Source organism: Bos mutus, chromosome X (genome assembly GCF_027580195.1).
Source record: "Bos mutus isolate GX-2022 chromosome X, NWIPB_WYAK_1.1, whole genome shotgun sequence".
Lineage (NCBI taxonomy): Eukaryota > Metazoa > Chordata > Mammalia > Artiodactyla > Bovidae > Bos > Bos mutus.
The window spans coordinates 98,099,281-98,123,309 of NC_091646.1; the positions used below are offsets into that span (position 1 = coordinate 98,099,281).

The 24,029-nt window shown below is 36.0% G+C and overlaps 1 protein-coding gene and 1 long non-coding RNA gene across 2 annotated transcripts in view; both read left to right on the forward strand.

Moving 5' to 3' along the window:
• Positions 1–4,432, forward strand: part of LOC138986425 (uncharacterized) — a 67,204-nt gene extending 62,772 nt beyond the window's left edge. Inside the window, exon 3 of the long non-coding RNA XR_011463275.1 lies at positions 3,758–4,432. This is a non-coding gene — a long non-coding RNA (uncharacterized lncRNA). The remainder of the gene's footprint in view (positions 1–3,757) is intronic.
• DMD (dystrophin) overlaps positions 1–24,029 on the forward strand; it is a 2,671,852-nt gene that overhangs the window by 200,875 nt on the left and 2,446,948 nt on the right. The window lies entirely within an intron of this gene.

Here is a 24,029-nt window from a genome sequence, read left to right on the forward strand (position 1 = left end):
TATACTAACAGTGAACAAATGGAAAATGAAATTATGGACAACAATTCTATTTATATTATTTTCAAAAAGAATAGAATATTTAAGAATAAGTTAAACCATGAGTGGAAGATTTGTACACTAAATACTATAAAACATTGCAGAGAAAGTTAAAGATCTAATTAAATGGAAAGGCATTTCACATTCTTGTATTGGAAGACTTACTCTTGTGATGATGGCAATATCCCCCAAGCAATCTACACATTTGGTGCAATCATTATCAAAATCTCAACTTCACTTTTTTTTTTTTTTAAGAAAATGATAAGCTTATCCTAAAACTAATGCAAGATTGTGTAGGATAGACAGTAATGAAAAAAAAAAACCTTCAAAAAAGAACACATTTTGAGGACTCACTTGTCCCAGTTTCAAAACTTACCATAAAGCCATAATATGCCCTTGGAACTGAATCAGAGAGTCCAAAGTGAGACCTTGTGTTTTGGTCAATTAATTGTGACAAAGGTGCCAAGACAATCCAATAGGGAGATGATTTTTTTTTTCAATTAATACTGCTGGGACTCCCACATAATGAACTGGATAGCCACATACAAAATAATGAATTTTAAACTCTACTTCACAATGTTTGCAAATAATTAATTCTAAAAAGACCACAGAATGAGATATAAGAGCTAAAACTGAAAAATACATACAAGGAAACTTAACAGTGAATCTTCATGGGCTTGTGTTAGGAAACGCTTGCTTATATACAACACAGAATGTAAAAAACTACAAAAGAGAGAAGAGGTAAAAAGGTTTGTGCTTAAAAAAGTCATCATCAAGTAAACTAAAAGAACTGAAAAAAGTTTTGTCATTCATATATATAATAGGGGATTTGTATGTATACTATATAAAATATGTAATACAACTCTGCAGTAAAAATATAAATCTAATTAAAAATGACAAATGATATGACATATTATTCCAAAGAAGATATACAAAGCGCCTATAGGTATATTAAATGATGCTTAACATGGTAATTAATCAGAGACATACTTTGGAACCCATTAAACACCACTTCACACATCCTCAGTTCAGTTTAGTTGCTCAGTCATGTCTGACTTTTTGAGACCCCATGGACTGCAGCACATCCTAGATTTGTCTATAATGTCACACGTCCTAGCTTTGTCTATAATGAAAAAGACAATAACAAGTGTTAGTGGAAATGAGATGCTGTACCAGTTACACATCATGGCAAACAGTTTGATAGTTCCTCCAAAGTCTCAGGGACATTGAATTACCATTAAACATAAAATTACCATTCTCTTCCTAGGGAATATAACAAAACTACTTGAAAATAGGTGTTAAACCCAAAACTTACACAAAAATATTTATAACAGCATATTTAGTATAGCAAATTATGGAAATAACCCAGTGTCCATCAACTGATGAATGAACAAAATATGATCAATCAGTAAAATGGAATATTATTCAAACATAATAAAGAATGGGATATTGACATGGAAGAATATTGAAAACATTCTGCTAAGTAAAAGAAGTTAATCACAAAAAACTCACATGTTATATGATTTTTTTATATGAAATGTCCAAAATAGGTAAAGCTATGGGGACAGAAAGTAGCTTTGTGGTTTTCTAAAGCTGAAGGCGGGAGGAGAAAAGGAAAGATATAAGTGTCTGAATGCACAGTTCCAAAGAATAGCATGGAGAGATATAAAAGCATTCCTCAGTGATCAATGCAAGGGAATAGAGAAAAACAATTGAATGGGAGAGACTAGCGATCTCTTCAAGAAAATTAGAGATACCAAGGGAAGATTTCATGCAAAGATGGGCTCAATAAAGGACAGAAATGGTATGGACCTAACAAAAGCAGAAGATATTAAGAAGAGGTAGCAAGAATACACAGAAGGACTATACAAAAAAGATCTTCATGACCCAGATAACCATGATGATGTGATCACTCACTTAGAGCCAGACATCCTGGAATGTGAAGTCAAGTGGGCCTTAGGAAGCATCACTACAAACAAAGCTAGTGGAGGTGATGGAATTCCAGTTGAGCTATTTCAAATCCTAGAAGATGATGCTGTGAAAGTGCTGCACTCAATATGACAGCAAATTTGGAAAACTCAGCAGTGGCCACAGGACTGGAAAAGGTCAGTTTTCATTCCAATCTCAAAGAAAGGCAATGCCAAAGAATGCACAAACTACCACACAATTGCACTCATCTCGCACACTAGCAAAGTAATGCTCAAAATTCTCCAAGCAAGGCTTCAACAATACATGAACCGTGAACTTCCAGATGTTCAAGCTGATTTTAGAAAAGGCAGAGGAAGCAGAGATCAAATTGCCAACATTCATTGGATCATAGAAAAAGCAAGAGTTTAGAAAAAAAAAAAACTGCTTTATTGACTATGCCAAAACCTTTAACTGTGTGGATCAAAACAAACTGTGGAAAATTCTTCAAGAGATGGGAGTACCTGACTTGCATCCTGAGAAATCTGTATGCAGGTCAAGAAGCAACAGTTAGAACTGAACATGGAAAAACAGACTGGTTCCAAATAGGAAAAGGAGTACATCAAGGCTGTATATTGTCACCTGCTTATTTAACTTATATGCAAAGTACATCATAAGAAATGCTAGACTGGATGAAGCACAAGCTTGAATCAAGATTGCCAGGAGAAATATCAATAACCTCAGATGTGCAGAGGACACGACACTTATGGCAGAAAGCGAAGAAGAACTAAAGAGCCTCTTGATGAAAGTGAAAGAGGAGAGTGAAAAAGTTGGCTTAACACTCAACATTCAGAAAACGAAGATCATGGCATCCTATCCCATTACTTCATGGCAAATAGATGGGGAAACAATGGAGACAGTGAGAGACTTTATTTTTGGGGGGGCTCCAAAATCACTGCCGATGGTGACTGGAGCCATGAAATTAAAAGATGCTTGCTCCTTGGAAGAAAAGGTATGACCAACTAGACAGCATATTAAAAAGCAGAGGCATTACCTGGTCAACATAGCTAGTCAAAGCTATGGTTTTTCCAGTAGTGATGCATGGATGTGAGAGTTGGACTGTAAAGAAAGCTGAGTGCCGAAGAATTGGTGCTTTTGAACTATGGTGTTGGAGAAGACTCTTGAGAGTCCCTTGGACTGCAAGGAGATCCAACCAATCTATCCTAAAGGAAATCAGTGCTGAATATTCATTGTAAGGACTGATGCAGAAGCTGAAACTCAAATACTTTGGCCACCTCACGCGAAGAACTAACTCATTGGAAAAGACCCTAATGTTGGGAAAGATTGAAGGCCGAAGGGGATGACAGATGAGATGGTTGGATGTCATCACCGACTCAATGGACATGAGTTTGAGTAAGCTGCGGGAGTTGGTGATGGACAGGGAGGCCTGGTGTGCTGTAGTCCATGGCGTCGCAAAGAGTTAAACACGACTGAACAGCTGAACTGAACTGAAAGCTGAGAGAGGAGGAGGAATGGGTAGTAACAACTAATGAGTATGAGGTTTTTGTGGATTCATGAAAGTGTTATAAAACTGAACAGTGGTGATTGTTATACAACTGTTATTATATTAAAAACAGTTGAATTACACATTTTAAATGAATGTTTTATGACTTGTGAGTTATATTTCATTAATCCTGTCTCTTAAAAAAATATGATACCAGAAGAAGAAACCCTGTGTAAGATGATATGACTTGTATCTTCTGTCTCTAATTCTGGATTCTTCATGGCTCTCATTCCCTGGCTGCTGGTGTCTGAGATGTGACAGCTGACTCCCTTTGGCTCATGTACTTTTTCTTGGTGACTCGATGATTCTGGACACCTGGCTAAATGGATACTTGTGATGACCCCAGAAGGTAATGATATACCTGCACTGCTGTCAAGAATGACCTGTGTTTTAGGATAGCTAAAATAGATGGATATCTGAAAGGATGGCTAATTGTCCTCTAATTGGGCCACTCAGCATTTGACAGAATCAGCCTTTCCACTATTAGATCAGCTTTTAGAGTTTTATGAGTTAATTCTAAAACTGGATTTGAATCTGAAACTTGTCTATTCCATCACCCTCCTCCAATTTCTAATCTGTTTCCCAACGTGAAGAGCTGTGGTAGTTTGGCAATCCACTTAGTGGTTTAAAAATAGTAAAAGGAGAGAGGGGGTAATGAGTGACTGGGACTGGAGACATACAAAGGCTACACTGGGCTCGATGTCCATGATGGTGCCCTCACGTGGCTGATACCTGATGCTGTCTGTCAGCTGAAAACACATATTTGACTGTCAATCAGAGCACCTACTTGCAGTCTGTATATTTAGCCTGGGCTTCTCACATATGATGATACAAACACCAAACCATCTGCATGCCTACCTCCTCTCAGTGAGGTGTCCATGTGCCTTCACCTTTGGTGTGATTCATTCTCAATCCCTCTCTCTTCTCTCCCAATCCCAACCCAAATAATTGCCATCACAGTACAAAAACTCTAGGACAAATACGACAGTTTCTTTTTCTTCATGCCAGCTATTGCCCAGTGTTTCTCCTGATCTCAGCTACTCTTCCAAAACATCGAATATATTAATCTTATGTTTTTATCTGAGCATAGCATACCTCCTAGTGTTAATGTTTTTGGAGTCTGACATGTACAAAACTCAGATTCTTCTAGTCCTGAGTTATGTTTTGTTGTGTGTGTGTGTGTGTGTGATATCAGTGGTCAGTAACATCAGTGTGTCAGTGTGTTATTCTCTCAGTTGTGTCTGATTCTTTGTGACCCCATGGACTGTAGCCCACCAGGCTCCTCTGTCCATGGGATTTCCCAGACAAGAATACTGGAATGAGTTGTCATTCCTTTCTCCAGGGCATTTTCCTGACACAGGGGTCGAACCTGGGTCTTCTGCATTACGGGTAGATTCCTTACCCTCTGAGCCACCAGGGAAGCCCCCTGTGGTCAGCAACATGCTGCTGCTGCTGCTAAGTTGCTTCAGACATGTCCGACTCTGTGCGACCCCAGAGATGGCAGCCCACCAGGCTCCTCTGTCCATGGGATTCTCCAGGCAAGAACAATGGAGTGGGTTGCCATTTCCTCCTCCAATGCATGAAAGTGAAAAGTCAAAATGAAGTCGCTCAGTCGTGTCCGACTCCTAGCGACCCCATGGACTGCAGCCTACCAGGCTCCTCCATCCATGGGATTTTCCAGGCAAGAGTACTGGAGTGGGGTGCCATTGCCTTCTCCAGGTCAGCAACATAGTACTGTATTAAAGAATAATGGTATCATCTTTGAATTTTTCCTGATATAAAAGTGAATGTATCTCAAGTTTGTCCATGAAACATTCTTACTGTAGATTTTGGTATGTGAGTATCAAGTTTAGTACATTCTCCTTGATTCAAATTATTTTGAAAATTATATTGATATATTTTTTTTTTTAAAATTTAATATAGATAACTACATTTGCATATTTTCTAACACTGAAACTCAGATAGCAAAGAATATGCCTGCAATGCAGGAGACCCAGGTTTGATCCCTGGGTCAGAAAGATCCTCTGGAGAAGGGGATGGCTACACATTCCTGTATTCTTGCCTAGAGAATTCCATGGCCAGAGGAGCCTAGTGGGCTACAGTCCATGGGGTAGAAAAGAGTCAGGCATGACTGTGTGACTAACACTTACACTTTTCACCCTGGAAACTATAGATTTTATTAATGCATTCCTGAGGAAAACTCTACTTGAAAATGTGTTTCTTACATATTGTCATTGGATATCCTTAACTAGGATGTTATTTCTATGTTTAGGGGCTGATGTTAGCCTGTAATTTCCCTTTAATTTAATATCCTTAAAATGTTCTCGGACTAAGGTTGTATACTAGCCATAAAATTGAATTGTCAGCTCTTTTGCTTAAACTTGATTTAATTCTCTTTATTTGTGTTTTTCACATACTGTATTCTTTCATTTTTACTCCTTTCCCGCATTACATTGTATAGATAAAATACCTACTGCTAGCAGAAAGTTAAATGACTTATTTTTAAGGTTCTGATTTTTATGTCTAAAATATTGAGACTTGCTGTTGTTGTTCAGTCACTAAGTCATGTCCAACTCTTTGTGACCCCATGGACTGTAGCAAGCCAGGCCTCCCAAGCATATCCAAACATATATGTATGTTTTCCTAACAGTTTTGCACCATTTCTATATATGTCCCTAAGTAAAACAAGTACCTACCCATCTCATATGCTTTCCATTAATTGAGCCCATGTAAGGGGCAGAATATGAGAGCTCTAAAATTTTTGTTAAGTTGGTAGGGAGAGGTTGGATAATTTAGAAGAGAGTAATATAAACACATTGTGTTTTAGAAATATCAAGTTCATAGCAATGTTACAGACTGATTCAGATGATAGAAAAAACTCACAGCAAGGTTATTTGGCATTACATTTTTGTAACAGTCAGGGAAAAATAATGGAAGCCTCAGTTAAGAAAGTGGCAGATGGTGTGGAAAAGACAGATGTTTCAAGAGAGATTTGTGGAGTTGGAGATGGTGGCAGTGTTGAATGATGTGCTGATACCAGAAAGCCAGTTTGAAATCTGTCTCCCTCTGTCCTTTATCCTTCATGCAGTGCTATTTTTTTTTACTGCCTCTTTCTATCTCTTCCTCTCCTTCCCCTCTCCCTCACTCCTCTATTCCTCTCTCATATCCCCCAACACATACATGTATGCATACATTTACATATATATATAGTTTTGACATTTTTCATCCTGAATTCCAAGATGGCATAGCCATCTTGCTCTTTGCTTTAGTATGTATCACATGGCCCTGATCCAAACATGAGATAAATTAGGAAGTTAACTTAGCAGGCATAAAGGAGCAATAATATATTATTAATATTTCCTGAGCGATATATTTGTCAATTAGATGTTCCACTGCCATCATCTCCTTATGTCAAATACTAGGATAGCTACTTCTATAGCCAATCACAGCTTTCCACACTCCTTAAACTTCAGCCAGTCATAGTTTCACAGAGACATATTATCCCCACAGTAGGTTTTAAGGCTGTCAATCTCCACATGTGAACCCCTACTCTAGCATCTGCAACAGCCGGTATGAAATAGAGTAATCAAAAATCAAGCTAGAGATCTGACTACTGTGGGCTATCAATAGGGCGTAGAACTTTGATTCAGTTCCTGGCACCCCTCAAAGCTTTTATACATGGTTTGAGTTGATGGCAGCAGAGATGAATCAGGAAGCATGTGGGAGAAGTCTATGACTAACAGCTCAGAACTGGAGGTAGCTCATAGGGAATTTATTTAGCTTTTTGTTTTATCAACTATCCTTTTGCCTAAACATATTACTCTGATTTTGGTTGAAACTTTATGTCACCAAACAAACATATAGAAGCAAAAGATAATCCACATGAATAGAAAGAAGAAATGAGTACCAGTGTAAATTCTCAAATATTAAGTACTGGAAGAGGGCATTAGCAAAGTGTCTTTTGCTAATATGTATTTGTTAAAGATGTAAAAATAAGATATTGTTGTATATTATTAATGTAACTGTTTATGAATTATCTTCCTGAGCACAAGCATACTACCAATCATACTGGAGAACTATGCATATGTTGAGGATGTGGCTAAAGAGTGGTAGAGTTGGGAAGATGTCATTTTATAATTTGAAAAGATTTATTTTGGAAAGTCTTTATAAAACAAAAGAGAAGCAATAGGTTCTGGATTTGGAATACATGAGTTATATGTTTTTTTTGTCATCTTAAAATTTTTATTAAAAGAATGCGAAAATTTAAGGAAATGTCAAGTGGAAGATGAAGCAGAAAGAATAAAATAGCAGCAACACAGTATAGCAAAATCAACAATATAACAAGATGTAATAAACTCACATTATAAATCAAAATAGAAATTTATAAACAAGCAGAGATAATGAACAGGCTCTCAGATTTGTCTCATGAGCCAATTAATGAAAATGATGAATTGTATGAATTATATTGAATTAAAATTAAATTTCTTGCCAATTTGACTGAAAATGCTGACACTAACAAATACACGACTTTTGCCACTGCAGTGAAGTATTTCCAGCAAAATGGTTAACAAGCCTCATCAATTGAAAGAGTATTTAGGATCATTTATAGAAAAAGAAAACTTGATATACACTTAAATCTTACAGTTCATTTAAAAGAGATATCTCAAATCTGACAAAACCTTAAACTTTAAATAATGTTACTAGCATGAATTTTAAAGCTAGAAAAACACATTTTATAGCATCCATAAAAAATTAATCACTGAGCTAGAGAAAAGACTGAATGCTCATGTTGTTATCTCTGGAAAAGGATAGAAGCTTCTTGTCACATGAAAAGAATCAGAATATGCAGATAAAATTCTAAGAAAATGGTATAGAGGTGTTTCAGGGAGTGAACTAAGAATATTTCTTGATTTTAATTTTTATGATATTGTCAGCTTTTTCAGACTTGTAATTTCCTTTTACATTATAAATACAAATTTTTATATAATTTAACATTCAAAAATGTGTGCAGCCTGTCTCCTGCATCTCCTGCATTAGGGGGATTCTTTTACCTCTGACCCACCTGGGAAGCCCACAGAATCTTTGAAACACGCCCAGCAAAGTATATAAACTTTTCTGTTTTAGTCACTGAGTCCGACTCTTTGTGATCCTATGAACTGTAGCCCACCAGGTTCCTCTGTCCATGGGATTTCCCAGACAAGAATACTGGACTGGTAGCCGTTTCCTTCCACATGGGATCTTCCCAACCCAGGGATTGGACCCCCATCTCCTGCATTGAAAGGTGGGCTCTTTACCACTGAGTCACCGGGGAGAAGCCCTTTTGTAAACTTTAGGTCCCATGAAACTTTTATCTACTCCTGGTGTCAAAAGGAAAAAAAGATAAATTGGAGAGTATGTCAGGTAAGATTACTTGAATATAGTATGTATAGCTACAAAACAAGACTGAGAAGAGAACTCACCTTTTTAAAATTTTGGCAGCTTTCAACTTCTCAAGAAGCAAGTGTCTTTTGTAGGGATTAGGGAGCACTATGGAGAGAGAAGACATGTGAAACCATTAACGGGCAGGGGTTTCTTCATAGAAACAATAAAACACAATAATTAATGACTATAATGTTAACTGTTACTGAGTGAACAAATCATACACTTTCAAGTCTGTGTGTCTCAGACAAATACATATTACCAGGTCTGTTAATATACAAAATCTCTAATCCTTAGCAGATAAACTAGCTGATAATATCCCTATTTTGTGGCTACAGAAAACTGAAGATATCAAGATTAGTTGAATTGTGTAAGGTCTCACAGCCAGCAGATGGTAAGATTCTGCAATGTCTGTCCTTTATACCATACTGTCTCCCCAAGTGAGGTTAAATACATTCTGAGAAATATATTAAAAATACATATACCTTCAAAGATTACTATCCAGTTCCTTTAACTTTATGGTATTATTTTTATTGCGTTTTTCTCTTTTTTTTTTTTAAATTGGGGTATATATAATTGATTTATAATATGTTAGTTTCTAGTGTACAGCAGAGTGATTCAGTTACACATATCCATATGTATAACTTGTCATATATATATTTGCACATATATATGTCTTCTTTTCCATTATGACTTATTGCAGGATATTGAATATAGTTCCCTGTGTCAGACAGTAGGAAATTGTTTATTTTGTATACAGCAGTGTGTATCTGCTAATTCCAAACTCCTAATTTGTTCCCTCCCCCTTTCCCCTTTGGTAACCATAAGTTTATTTTCTATGTCTATGAGTCTTTTTCTGTTTTGTGATAAGTACATTTGTATCAGTATTTTAGATCCCACACATAAGTGGTACCGTATGATATTTGTCTTTCTCTCTCTGACTTATTTCATTTAGTACGATCATCTCTAGGTCCATCCATGTTGCTGCAAATGGAGTTATTTCATTCTTTTTATGGCTGAGTAGTATTCCATTATATATATATATATATATATAAAATATTCCTATATAAATATATATTTAAATATATTAAATCTTCTTTATCCATTCATCAGTTGATGGACATCTTTAGATTGATTCCGTGTCTTGGGCAGTGTGTGTATTTTATTTTTCTATAATGTTTGCCTTCCATATCTGCAAGCTCTGCATCTGTGGATTTAATCAACTGTAGGTCAAAAATATTGGGAAAGCATTCCAAAAGGAAAAACATGGATTCTCCATGTACTGGCAACTATGCATAACATTTACATTATATTTGCAAGTATTTGGGGCTTCCCTGTAGCTCAGCTGGTAAAGAATCTGCCTGCAATGCAAGAGACCCCAGTTCAATTCCTGGGTTGGGAAGATCAGCTGGAGAAGGGATAGGCTACCCACTCCAGTATTCTTGGGCTTCCCCGGTGGCTCAGCTGGTAAAGGATCCCCCTGCAATGCGGGAGACCTATGTTTGATCCCTGGGTTGGGGAGATCCCCTAAAGAAGGGAATGGCTACCCACTCCAGTATTCAGAGTCAGACACTACTGAGTGACTTTCACTTTCACTTACATGTATTTACATTGCATGTACATTACACTAGATGTTGTAAGTAATCTAGAGATGATTTAAAGTACAGGAGATGATATATATAGATTATTTGCATTTTCTACATTATTTTGTATAAGGGACTTGAACATAGGCAGATTTTGGTGTTCGAGGTGAGTCATGGAACCAATCTCCCTCAAAATTACTGAACGATGACTATACTCTAAATGGATTTCAGTATGTTTTGACAGCTTTATTACCTAAAACATGCTACTAAAAGAGGAAATAATAGAAAGGTTAAGGTTAAAATTAGTAATTTATGCTCCACTATATTTACTGATACTGTGCTCATTTTACTAGCAAAATCATTCATATCGCATAGCATTCCCTTTAAGTGAATTGTAATATTTCAGTTTTCGTTTTTATTTGAAGATAAACACTCTTCTGAAGTTAGCATCCGATCCTGTCAGTCTTTTAGACAGGAAGGAAAGAAGGTAGCTGGTGATACTGTCATAGCTTGAAGAGTCCCTCAAGAGAAAGTAGAAGGATCAACACTTAATATTAAACCTCTTAGAATCTCCAAAAACACACACTGGGTTTTAGGTGAAGCTGTGGTCCTTGATGTTGTTTATTGTAGCCAGTAAGTATCACTTTCAATTGTGCCCCCCAATCTGATCTTTTAAGGGCTAAATTTTATCTATTTTCCATCTTCACTGAAGTACCAGCAAAGTAGAGAGAATACTTGTTTGGGATTTGTGAGGAAATGGCTGAAATCTTTTTTCTGTAAAAGAGCTATTACTGTAGAAGCTGAAATTGTTTGCTCTAACCAAAATGTTGTAGTAGAAGTTATGGCATACACACATTATCTTTACTTTAAGGCTATTACTGGGTTCTAGTTCCTATACTTTTTAATGTATTTATTGTGGGGAAAAATATGATATCTACACTCCTAATAAATTTTTGAGTATAGAGTACAGTATTGTTAACTATAAACAGTGTTGTACAGCAGATATCAACAATTTTTTGTCTTCCTTGACAGAAACTTTATATCCATTGGATAGCAATCCTTATTTTCCCATCTCCCCAGCTCCTGGCAACCACCATTTTTTCTACATCAATGAGTTTGACTAGATACCTCATAAATGTGGCATTATGCAGTATTTGTCCTTGATTGGATCATTTCACTCAGCTAATATCCTCAAGGTTCATGTTGTAGCATGTGAAAGGGTTTCCCTTTTTTATGGCTGAATAATATTCTGTGATATGTGAGTACCACTGTCTCCTTACCCATTCATCTGTCAGTGGACATAGAATATTTATACTACCTCTTGACTATTGTGATTAATACTACAATGACATAACTTCAAATTTCTCTTCAAGAGTGGATTCCACTTACTTAGGATAAGTACCCAGAAGTGGGACTGCTGGATCATCTGGCAGTTCTGTTTTCAATTTTTTGAGGAACCACCATAATATCTCCCACAGTGACTGCACCATTTTCCATTCACACAATAGTGTACAAGTATTCCCTTTTCTCCATACTTTCATCAATCCTTTTTATTTTCTGTTGACAGTGGGTATCAACAGGGATAAGTTGATACCTCATTGTGATTTTCTTTTACGTTTCCCTGATAACTAGCAATGTTTCAAATCTTTTCATATACTTGTAGGCCACTTGAATGTCTTTATTCTGATGCATGAACTGTCTTTTATTGGAGTATATTTGCTTTACAATGCCATGTTAGTTTCTGCTGTACAACAGTGTGGATCAGCTTTATGTATACATATACTCCCTTCCTCTTGAGCCTCCCTAACCCCCAATCCCACCCCTCTAGGTCATCACAGAGCACTGAGCTGCGCTTCCTGTGCTATACAGTAACTTCCACTTGTAGGTCTTTAGGGAAATATTTTTTCAAGTCCTTTGCCTATTTTCTGGATTTCCCCTGTGGCTCAGATGGTAAAGAATCTGTCTGAAGTTCAGGAGACCTGGGTTCGATCCCTGGATTGGGAAGATCCCCTGGAGAAGTGAATGGCAACCCACTCCAGTATTCTAGCCTGGAGAATTCCATCCACAGAGGAGCCTGGTGGGCTGTAGTCCATGGGGTCACAAAGAGTCAGACATGATTGAGCAAGTAACATTTTCACGTTTGCCCATTTTCTAGTCAGATCATTATTATTTTGCTATTGACCTGTAGGAGTTTCTTATATATTATATAAATAAATTCTTTTTCAGATATATGGTTTGAAACTGTTTTCTCCCATTGCATAGGTTGGTCCTTTGTTCTTTTGATTTACTTTAATTTGCAGAATTTTTTAACTTGATGTAGTCCACTTGTATTTTTGCTTTTCTATATGTGTTTTTGGTGTCACAACCAAGGAGTCATTGCCAAGACTAATGTCATAAAAAAATTTCCCCTGTGTTTCTTCAAGGAAGTTAAAGGTTCGGGTCTTACATGTTGGCCTTCATTCCAGTTTGAGTTGATTTTTATATATGCTATATGATAAGGGTCCAGTTTCATTATTTTACATGTGAATATCCAGTTTTCCAGTACCACTTGCTGAAAAGAATATTTTTCCACATTGTGTATTCTTGACACCCTTGTTGATGCTCATTTTAATGTATAACTTTGGGTTTGTTTCTGAGCCATTTTCTTTCTTCAGTCTATGTCTATATAATTGTGTTTTGATTGCTGCAGCTTTATAATATGTTTTGAAATCAGAAAATATGAGGCTTCTAGCTTTGCTCTTTCTTAAGGCAGTTTTGCCTATTCAGTGTCTTTTGTGGTTCTATATAAATTTTAGGATTTTTTCCTTTGTCTGTTAAAAATATCATTGGGGAAAAAAAATACCATTGGGATTTTGTTAGAAATTATATTGAATCTGTAAAACACCTGGGTTAGTACAGACATTTTAACAGTATTACATCTTTCAAATCCTGGACATGGGATATCTTTGCATTCTGTGTCTTTTTTAATTTCTTCAAAGTATTGCACTTTCCATTGTATAAGTCTTTTACCTCCTTATTTAAATTTATTCCTAAGTATTTTATTCTTTTTGAGGCTATTATAAATGGGATTGTTTTAATTTTCTTTTAAGATTATTAATTTTTTTAGTGTATAAAAATGCAATTTTTGTATGTTAATTTTATATCCTACAATCTTACTGCATTAGTTTTAGCATTTTAATGTGAAGTGAAGTGAAAATTGCTCAGTCAAGTCTGACTCTTTGTGACCCCATGGACTATACAGTCCATGGAATTCTCCAGGCCAGAATACTGGAGTGGGTAGCCTTTCCCTTCTCCAGGGGATCTTCCCAACCCAGGGATCAAACCCAGGTCTCCCGCATTGCAGGTGGATTCTTTACCAGCTGAGCCACAAGGAAGCACGGCATTTTAATGTAATTTTTAGGATTTTCTATATATAAGATAATGCCATCTGCAAACACAAATAATTTTTCTTCTTTCATTCTAGTGTGGATATATTTTGTTGCATTTTTCTGTGTGATTGCTCTAAATAGGACCGTCTACTGGTACACTGAGTAAAAGAGGTGAATGTAGGCATCTTTGCTTTGTTGCTGATCTTAGAGGAAGAGATTTCAGTTTTTCACCATTGAGAATATTAGTTGTGACTTTTGATATATGACCTTTATCATGTTGAGGTAATTTCCTTGTCTTCCTAGTTTGTTCAGTGTTTATTATCATGAAAAAATGTTGAATTTCGTTGAGTGCTTCTTGTGCATTTATTGAGATGATCATAGGATTTTTATCTTTAATTCTGTATGCTATGTACTGATTATATTATTTTCTGTTAATTTGGTTTTACTGGATATGGGAAAATAAATGAGTAATAGATGAATAATATCACTGGTCCCTGGTAGCTCAGTTGGTAAAGAATCCATCTGCAATGCAGGAGACCCTGGTTCGATTCCTGGGCCAGGAAGATCCTCTGGAGAAGGGATAGGCTACCCACTCCAGTATTCTTGGCTTCCCTTGTGGCTCAGCTGGTAAAGATTCTGCCTGTAATGTGGGAGACATGGGTTCAATCCCTGAGTTGGAAAGACCCCCTGGAAAAGGGAAAGGCTAGCCACTCCAGTATTCTGGCCTGGAGAATTCAATGGACTGTATCGTCTATGGGGTCACAAAGAGTTGGACACGTCTGAGCAACTTTCATTTTCAATATTACCAGTGGAAATGTAAAATGAATACATTAGATGTGAAATATGAAATTATGATATAGGAAACAATATTTTTTAATTTAAAAAAATTAAGAGAGCTGTAATATAGAAAATAACATTTTTGAACAATCCTGTCTTTTTTTTTTTTTTTTTACAGGGTTATCGTTACCATCTTTCTAAATTCCATATATATGCGTTAGTATACTGTATTGGTGTTTGTCCTTCTGGCTTACTTCACTCTGTATAATAGGCTCCAGTTTCATCCACCTCATTAGAATTGATTCAAATGTATTCTTTTTAATGGCTGAGTAATACTCCATTGTGTATATGTACCACAGCTTGCTTATCCATTCATCTGCTGATGGACATCTAGGTTGCTTCCATGTCCTGGCTATTATAAACAGTGCTGCGATGAACATTGGGGTACACGTGTCTCTTTCCCTTCTGGTTTCCTCAGTGTGTATGCCCAGCAGTGGGATTGCTGGATCATAAGGCAGTTCTATTTCCAGTTTTTTAAGGAATCTCCACACTGTTCTCCATAGTGGCTGTACTAGTTTGCATTCCCACCAACAGTGTAAGAGGGTTCCCTTTTCTCCACACCCTCTCCAGCATTTATTATTTGTAGACTTTTAGATCGCAGCCATTCTGACTGGTGTGAAATGGTACCTCATAGTGGTTTTGATTTGCATTTCTCTGATAATGAGTGATGTTGAGCATCTTTTCATGTGTTTGTTAGCCATCTGTATGTCTTCTTTGGAGAAATGTCTATTTAGATCTTTGGCCCATTTTTTGATTGGGTCATTTATTTTCTAGAGTTGAGCTGTAGGAGTTGCTTGTATATTTTTGAGATTAGTTGTTTGTCAGTTGCTTCATTTGCTATTATTTTCTCCCATTCTGAAGGCTGTCTTTTCACCTTGCTAATAGTTTCCTTTGATGTGCAGAAGCTTTTAAGTTTAATTAGGTCCCATTTGTTTATTTTTGCTTTTATTTCCAATATTCTGGGAGGTGGGTCATAGAGGATCCTGCTGTGATGTATGTCAGAGAGTGTTTTGCCTATGTTCTCCTCTCTAGGAGTTTTATAGTTTCTGGTCTTACGTTGAGATCTTTAATCCATTTTGAGTTTATTTTTGTATATGGTGTTAGAAAGTGTTCTAGTTTCATTCTTTTACAAGTGGTTGACCAGATTTCCCAGCACCACTTGTTAAAGAGATTGTCTTTAATCCATTGTATATTCTTGCCTCCTTTGTCAAAGATAAGGTGTCCATATGTGCGTGGATTTATCTCTGGGCTTTCTATTTTGTTCCATTGATCTATATTTCTGTTTTTGTGCTAGTACCATACTGTCTTGATAACTGTGGCTTTGTAGTAGAGCCTGAAGTCAGGTAGGTTGATTCCTCCAGTTCCATTTTTTCTTTCTCAAGATCGCTTTGGCTATTCGAGGTTTTTGCATTTCCATACAAATTGTGAAATTATTTGTTCTAGCTCTGTGAAGAATACTGTTGGTAGCTTGATAGGGATTGCATTGAATCTATAAATTGCTTTGGGTAGTATACTCATTTTCACTATATTGATTCTTCCAATCCATGAACATGGTATATTTCTCCATCTATTAGTGTCCTCTTTGATTTCTTTCACCAGTGTTTTATAGTTTTCTATATATAGGTCTTTAGTTTCTTTAGGTAGATATATTCCTAAGTATTTTATTCTTTTCGTTGCAATGGTGAATGGAATTGTTTCCTTAATTTCTCTTTCTGTTTTCTCATTATTAGTGTATAGGAATGCAAGGGATTTCTGTGTGTTGATTTTATATCCTGCAACTTTACTATAATCATTGATTAGTTCTAGTAATTTTCTGGTGGAGTCTTTAGGGTTTTCTATGTAGAGGATCATGTCATCTGCAAATAGTGAGAGGAGTTTTACTTCTTCTTTTCCAATTTGGATTCCTTTTATTTCTTTTTCTGCTCTGATTGCTGTGGCCAAAACTTCCAAAACTATGTTGAATAGTAATGGTGAAAGTGGGCACCCTTGTCTTGTTCCTGTCTTTAGAGGAAATGCTTTCAATTTTTCCCCATTGAGGATAATGTTTGCTGTGGGTTTGTCATATATAGCTTTTATTATGTTGAGGTATGTTCCTTCTATTCCTGCTTTCTGGAGAGTTTTTATCATAAATGGGTGTTGAATTTTGTCAAAGGCTTTCTCTGCATCTACTGAGATAATCATATGGTTTTTGTTTTTCAATTTGTTAATGTGGTGTATTGCATTGATTGATTTGCGGATATTGAAGAATCCTTGCATCCCTGGGATAAAGCCCACTTGGTCATGGTGTATGATCTTTTTAATGTGTTGTTGGATTCTGATTGCTAGAATTTTGTTTAGGATTTTTGCATCTATGTTCATCAGTGATATTGGCCTGTAGTTTTCTTTTTTTGTGGGATCTTTGTCAGGTTTTGTTATTAGGGTGATGGTGGCCTCATAGAATGAGTTTGGAAGTTTACCTTCCTCTGCAATTTTCTGGAAGAGTTTGAGTAGGATAGGTGTTAGCTCTTCTCTAAATTTTTGGTAGAATTCAGCTGTGAAGCCGTCTGGACCTGGGCTTTTGTTTGCTGGAAGATTTTTGATTACAGTTTCAATTTCCGTGCTTGTGATGGGTCTGTTAAGGTTTTCTATTTCTTCCTGGTCGAGTTTTGGAAAGTTGTACTTTTCTAAGAATTTGTCAATTTATTCCTCATTGTCCATTTTATTGGCATATAATTGTTGATAATAGTCTCTTATGATCCTTTGTATTTCTGTGTTGTCTGTTGTGATCTCTCCATTTTCGTTTCTAATTTTATTGATTTGATTTTTCTCCCTTTGTTTCTTGATGAGTCTGGCTAATGGTTTATCAATTTTATTTATCCTTTCAAAGAACCAGCTTTTGGCTTTGTTGATTTTTGCTATGGTCTCTTTTGTTTCTTTTGCATTTATTTCTGCTCTAATTTTTAAGATTTCTTTCCTTCTACTAACCCTGGGGTTCTTCATTTCTTCCTTTTCTAGTTGCTTTAGGTGTAGAGTTAGGGTTATTTATTTGACTTTTTTCTTGTTTCTTGAGGTGTGCCTGTATTGCTATGAACTTTCCCTTTAGGACTGCTTTTACTGTGTCCCACAGGTTTTGGGTTGTTGTGTTTTCATTTTCATTCTTTTCTATGCAAATTTTGATTTCTTTTTGATTTCTTCTGTGATTTGTTGGTTATTCAGCAGGGTGTTGTTCATCCTCCATATGTTGGAATTTTTAATAGTTTTTCTCCTGTAATTGAGATCTAATCTTACTGCATTGTGGTCAGAAAAGATGCTTGGACTGATTTCTATTTTTTGAATTTACCAAGGCTAGCTTTATGGCCCAGGATGTGATCTATCCTGGAGAAGGTTCCATGTGCGCTTGAGAAAAAGGTGAAGTTCATTGTTTTGGGATGAAATGTCCTATAGATATCAATTAGGTCTAACTGGTCTATTGTATCGTTTAAAGTTTGTGTTTCCTTGTTAATTTTCTGTTTAGTTGATCTATCCATAGGTGTGAGTGGGGTATTAAAGTCTCCCACTATTATTGTGTTATTGTTAATTTCTCCTTTCATACTTGTTAGCATTTGTCTTACATACTGCGGTGCTCCCGTGTTAGGTGCATATATATTTATAATTGTTATATCTTCTTCTTGGATTGATCCTTTGATCATTATGTAGTGACCTTCTTTGTCTCTTTTCACAGCCTTTGTTTTAAAGTCTATTTTATCTGATATGAGTATTGCTACTCCTGCTTTCTTTTGGTCCCTATTTGCATGGAAAATCTTTTCCAGCCCTTCACTTTCAGTCTGTATGTGTCCCCTGTTTTGAGGTGGGTCTCCTGTAGACAACATATGTAGGGGTCTTGTTTTTGTATCCATTCAGCCAGTCTTTGTCTTTTGGTTGGGGCATTCAACCCATTTACGTTTAAGGTAATTACTGATAAATATGATCCCGTTGCCATTTACTTTATTGTTTGGGGTTCGAATTTATACACCATTTTTGTGTTTCCTGTCTAGAGAATATCCTTTAGTATTTGTTGGAGAGCTGGTTTGGTGGTGCAGAATTCTCTCAGCTTTTGCTTGTCTGAGAAGCTTTTGATTTCTCCTTCATACTTGAGTCATGGCTAATGAGGTCCCGGTAGATGATCATGATGGCGACTGGAGGGAGGCGACAGCGGCGCTGGCTTAGCAGGAGCCCGGAGCTCAGGGCGAGCACAGTGCGGCCAGAGCGGCGCTCGGGGGGAGGGGGGAGCGGGCGGAAAAGCACAATCCTGTCTTGATTCAGCTGGTGGTTATTATTATATAAGTCTGGGTTTGGTTGGTCTGAAAAACAAAACTCTATAAATGCTATGTTAATAAGGAGTCTATATGGGAGATGAAGCTCATGTGATGGGAGATGGAGCTCATATGATAGTAGATGGTTAAAACTTGCCAGAAATTCTTCCACTCCCTCCCTCTCTGCCCTCTCATGTTAAATCTGGGCTTGGTCATTTTAGTTAATGAATAACTAAATTTTGTTGAAGTTGAGCTTTTTGTTGTAATATATTCCTTAAATTTATTCACTTATTTAAGCATCAGGGTATCATTTGAATATTTACTGTTTGCAATACAGCAAATGTGAATTCTTTAATCAATTTATTTGTTAGAATATGGAACTAACCTTACCACCAATAACTATGTGTTTTGCTATGATGTCCCATCAGCCCTCTGTCCTCTAATACAATAAAATGGTAATTTAAAAAGTAAACTAATTCATAGATGTTTCTGTACATACACACACACATGAGTTTTATATATATATGTATATATATATGTATGTATGTATTCACACACACACATCAAGTACTCTTCCATGAGACAGAAAATACCGTATCATTTGGTTGAGAATGAGAGGTCTGAGACTCTTGAACACTTTAATGGAGAAGGCAACATCTGAGCTGGATCTTAAATACTGGAGAGAATTTTTTTGAGTGGAGCAAAACAAGGAATTTCTAAGCAGTGAAAAGAATATCGGTGTTAGGCAGGTAAGCCTGAATTATGTAGTGGTGGTGGTGGTGCGGTCGCTGTCATGTCTGCCTTTTTTGATCCCATTGACTGTAGTGCTACAGGCTCCTTTGTTTATGGGATTTCCCAGGCAAGAATACTGGAGTCAGATGCCATTTCCTTCTCCAGGGTATCTTCCTGACCTAGGGATCGAACCCCTGTCTTCTGCATTGTAGGCAGTTTCCTGCATTGCAGGCAGATTCTTTTACTACTGAGCCTCCAGGGAAGACTTGAAACATGTAGAGAGAATACTAAATAATTTCATAAATTCATACATAAGGTTCTCATAAAGTCCTTGAAAGGAAGTGAGGGAGAGTATGCTTTTGGTTGAAATCAGAAATTTCACTTGAATTTAAATATTAAGGTGGTGTTTGGTGAGAGTAAGAGATTGAGCACTGGATGCTTGTTCTTAACATAGGTTTGTTGAATTGCCTTCAGAAATTTTGTAAACTGTCTAGGTCTACATTTTGTAAACCTTTAGGTCTCTCTTTTCTGTAAAATGAGGCAGACTGATATAAAAGTTTTTAAACTTTTTCTTTCATATCTAAAAGTGTGGTTGTTACCTTTGTTTAGTAAATAACTGGGAACTAATTAAAAATCCCAAAGTAATATGACCAAACCTGTGATAAAGGAAGGTGTTTAAAATGGTTAAGAATTTAGGAGTAGGTTGACATAGGGATTAGGAATTTCACTTAGTAAGAGCAACAGTCTACATAAAATGCAAGAAGACCAACAAAGCATAAAAAACCGGGATGGGTGGATCAAATACAAAATGCAAACATAAAAATGAAAGACTTTAACAATATTTTAGTTGTCAGAAGGAGAAATTGATAAATATCTATTGTTAAAATATTCATTCCTGTTTAAAACATTACACTTTAATGTCTGATATTCATTATTCCTCATGATTTAGACATTTAAAAAACTCGTCTTTTTGTGAAAAATATTTTAAAAGTAAACTGTTTCTTTCTAGTAGAAGAGATGTATTCGTTATTATTGTTATTATCATCATCATCAAGAAAATAGGTATGATATATAATTGTGTGGCTTTCAAACACTGAAGTACTTTTTGAAAATCTCTTTCTTAAATGCCTCTTTGCACCTCCACAGCTATTTTTCTCCACAGACTTTAAGCAATATGCAGAATAGGATATTAAGGGGAAGTGTGTACTACTAATAAAAACTGATGTAGAAATATCAGTATAAGTGCTTGTAGCTTACTGGATATTTTTCATTAGAGGTCAGTGTCTCTTCATTAGTACTTTGTATTAGTGTGATGTGATAAAAGAATTTGGCATAAATAAAAAATAAAAATATTTTAAAGCCATGTATAAGAAGTCTATGTAATAGATATTATACATATGTCATCTAAATCCATACCTTATGTTTAAACTTTGGAAATAAGTTTTCAAAGTGGATATTGATTTTTTTGGTCTGAAGCCATAAATAATTTTGACATGGTGATATTTCTTCCTGATTCCTAGTATTAAATTAAGAGAGTAGTTCTCAAATCACAATCACTGGAAGTGCTTATTAAAACAAAGAATTCTGGGTCACACTCCCAGAATTTCAGAATCAGTAGGTTACCAATGGGGCCTGAGATTCCGCAGTGCTTGCAAGAGTTTAATTTATTGACCCTTGCCACTAGAGACATTTAAATGGGAAAACATCATAAGCTATTATAATTTGCCTTATTATATTGTAGGATATATGTATCCCTGCCTCACTTTCTCACTGAGGTATAGAATAGGTCTCTTACTGCATATTTTGTAGACATTAAACTTTTACAAAATCATATGTATAATTTGGAGACCTTTCTAGGTTATCCAAAGACAAAGTTATATCAGTTTAGTTCAGTCGCTCAGTCGTGTCTGACTCTGTGCGACCCCATGGACTGCAGCACGCCAGGTCTTCCTGTCCATCACCAACTCCCGGAGTTTACTCAAACTCATGTCCATTGAGTCAGTGATGCCAGCCAACCATCTCATCCTCTGTCGTCCCCTTCTCCTCCTGCCTTCAGTTTTACCTAGCATCAGGGTCTTTGCAAATAAGTTATGTCACTTGTTACATAAAAATATGTAGCATATGTAAAATTTTTTAATTGTGACTTTGCTGATTTTTTAGAGATATTAATAGGATAAATCTAATCTTCAGCACATAGCATTTACTTTCTCTGAAGAGTAGTATAAATACATACACTTTTAATTTGAAATCATGAAAATACAACTACATGCCAGAATTGTAACACAAGAATAAGAAAGCTTAGATAACAAGTAGGTGATGTATATTTTCACAAATTTAATCTCTTTCTTTCTGCTTGGAAAAGTCATTTGTTTCTCAAAAGTTCTGAAGGCTTTCTTCCCCATTTTAATGTGCTTAAAGCAATGGGTTAAAAATCATTCATACTTATTGCTCTACTGTTGTTATATATCGGACCAGTGATTAGCTTACTTCACAGAGGAAAACAATTAAATTTTTATTGATAAATTTGGAATATATTAGTGTCAGTTCCATGGCATGAAGTTTTGATTTCTATTTTCTAAAAATAGAATTATATTACATCTATGATTTTTTTATAATTTTTAAATAAATAACATAGCCATGTGTTTCAAAAAATAAAGTTACAAGTGGTTGATACAACTTCTTCCATTCCTGTCAACCAATTACCTAGTTCCTATCCCCCAAGGTAAACAAGGTTATGAGTTTCTTCCCTACTCTTTTACCAATATAAAAGTATTCTGATTATATAATTAAATTAGTAGTTTTCCTAATTTTGCATGTGTGCTAGTCTACATTATATATATTGTTCTGCACTTTTTTCCCACTTAAAATGTATCTTGGAAATCATTCCATATCAGTCCATAAGCAATTACTTCAGTCTTTCTTATGACAATATTATATTTCATTATCACAACATATCATTTTTAACTAGTCTCTTACCGATGGATATTTAGGTCGCTTCTGATCTTTTGATAATGCAAGCAATGACAAAATAAATTACTTTTACTTACTCCATTTTACATTTGCATGCATATCTATACAATGAATTTATAGAAGTAAATTTATTTGTTCAAAGACTTTTATACTCCAGTTAATAATACTTGAGAGTGTCTTTTTCTTTTTATGCTCATGAACATAGCATGTCACCAAGCTTTCACATCTTTGCCAGTCTGATAGTTGAAAAATGCCTTTTTGATAGAAGCTCAATTTCATTCCTTACTTTTATGAGATTTAAGAGTTTTAACAACTTTTCATATGTTAAAGATCTATTTTTATTTCCTTTCCAGGGAATTTTTTTTTCTTTGCTAAGTTTTCTATTGCATAAATTTATAAGGTATTGTTGTTGGAGGAGATAGGTATATAATAGGGAAATGATCACTTTGTGAAATAATGTGTTACTAGGGGACAATTTTGGAAAAGGAAATGGCAACCCACTCCAGTGTTCTTGCCTGGAGAATCCCAAGGATGGGGGAGCCTGGTGGGCTTCCGTCTATGGGGTCACACAGAGTCGGACACGACTGAAGTGACTTAGCAGCAGCAGCAGGGGACGATTTACAGCACTATATCAAAAATACTCAAGAATAAAGTTCAGTTTAAATGAAGTAGAAGTATTATCTTTTTATTCTAATGACTGTAATGTCCACAGATCAACATATGGCTTCCACTTATGGGCCCAAGGTGACAGCTCTAGTTCTAGAACTATCCCCAAAGATAAAGGAGAATGCAGGGGACCAGTGGCACCTACCCACAATTTTTTTTTTTTTAAAGGGAAGAATCAAAAGTAATATGTATTATTGTCAGTCAATCTCTATTGGCCAGAACTTTGGTTAAGGCTGTATCTTGATGCTCAGGAATCTAGGAAATCAAGCCTTGAGGTTAGCAGTTCTGTGCACAGTGAACATAATACTACAGAATAGGGCTATGTGGGGAAATTATACGTTTACCATAAGTGCATCAAAAATATAATTTTTATTGAAGTATAATTGTCATACAGTATTAGTTTCAGGTGTATAATATAGTGATTTAGTTCTTATACATCAAGAAATGATCACCTCAGTAAGGCTAGTTATCATCTGTCACCATACACAGTTATCACAATGTTATTGAATATATTCCTTATGCTGTATGTTATATCACCATGACTTATTTGTTTTATAATGAAATTGCTGCTAAGTCACTTCAGTCATGTCCGACTATGTGCAACCCCATAGACGGCAGCCCACCAGGCTCCCCCGTCCCTGGGATTCTCCAGGCAAGAACACTGGAGTACTGGAATGGG